A 1535-nucleotide genomic window follows, 5' to 3' on the forward strand; every position below is an offset into this window, starting at 1 on the left:
GTTTAGATGGTCCGATTGGTATATTGTTTGCTCAATTCTGAGAAAAAAATGTTCATCCAGATGATGAACACGTTGAAGGTTCATGAACCCTAAAAATCTCAATTCCCAGGCGTGTTTGATCTGCCAGATTTCGTTTTGCATGAAACTCGTTGTTTTCGCCCCATGAGCCAACCAAATCGTGCCACCGAATAAATTAAAACGCAGTGTTTCGCCCCTACCGTTCAGTATTTACAATTATGCTACTGCCGTTTAATAAATTCATTAAATCATTTTCTTTTTTCAATTTTTATTTCATTTGGTTTGGCAAACTTAGAAAATTCATAAGTTCCTCATTTTTAATCCAAATTTGATGGGATTTTTTGTAAAATGCTCCTCTTGATCTCTAGTTTATTATGGTAATTTTTTCAGATTTTTTTGCACGTGTGGATTTTTAAATGTGCTAGGGTTTGTTCATGTGTGTCCATTTTGTGTATGCCTTACCATTTTGCTTGTGAAATGATGATACATGATCCAATGCCTCTCAAATTTTTTGTGCTTAAACTACACACGTTCATGGTGATTTTGGTATGGAGTTTGTAATTTTATCATTGCTGGTTGTGGAGATATGATTTTTTGAATAGGGGTGTGACAATTTGTGTCACACCATGCATGTCCAACTTCATGATTTTAATTACTATTCTTATTGAACTCAAAATGGTCTGGATTTTTGCATGAAGATACTTGTGCATGTTGAGAATGTGTGTGAATTTTTCTGGAAATTTGGAATGCATTTCCTATTTGATTGATAATTTCTCCCCTGTTTGACCAAATTGTTGACTTTTGTGACACATGATGCTATATGATTTGTGAAATTCTCATACATTATTGGATGGACTTGAAATTTGACATGTGAGTTGTAGACATCTTAAAGTTTATCATGGTTTTAGTCCCATTCATTTATCATATGTTGTCTCTGTTTTATGATTAATGGAAGTTGGTGTATGTGTTGATGCTTTGTATGAGTATGCTTGAACTTGCTTTGACTTTCTGATTTTCATTGACCTACTTCCTTTGATCCAAATGAGATGAAATTTGATATGATTATCATGTTATGGATGATGATTGATCATGAATTATTTGAAGATTTTTTGAAATGTTTGTGATTGGATTTGAGTTGAATCATTCTGTTGACTTCTATAAGCTCTTATATGACATGCTTTGACCTATTTTGATCATGAAATGATATTGATGAATGATATAAACATGGGACCAATTGGGTTTGATTTCTAATTGTTTGATCTTGATTTTGGATAAGTTTCATGTTCTGTTTTGATGATTTGATCTCATTTTGACCCTAGTCTTGGACTAGTGGTTTGTGCTCTCACTTTTGAGTTGTGTTTCAGGTTAATGGCACAAATGCTTATGCTTGATGGTGTGCCTCATTTGGAGTTTCTTTCTTGATTGTTTATGACTAATCATTACTTTGTTTTGTAGGTTTTAAAACTTGGTCTTGTGCCTTAAAGCTTGCACCTTTGTGCATTGACTTGTGTTTGACT

This window comes from Lathyrus oleraceus, chromosome 3, assembly GCF_024323335.1.
Source record: "Lathyrus oleraceus cultivar Zhongwan6 chromosome 3, CAAS_Psat_ZW6_1.0, whole genome shotgun sequence".
Taxonomy (NCBI): Eukaryota; Viridiplantae; Streptophyta; class Magnoliopsida; order Fabales; family Fabaceae; genus Lathyrus; species Lathyrus oleraceus.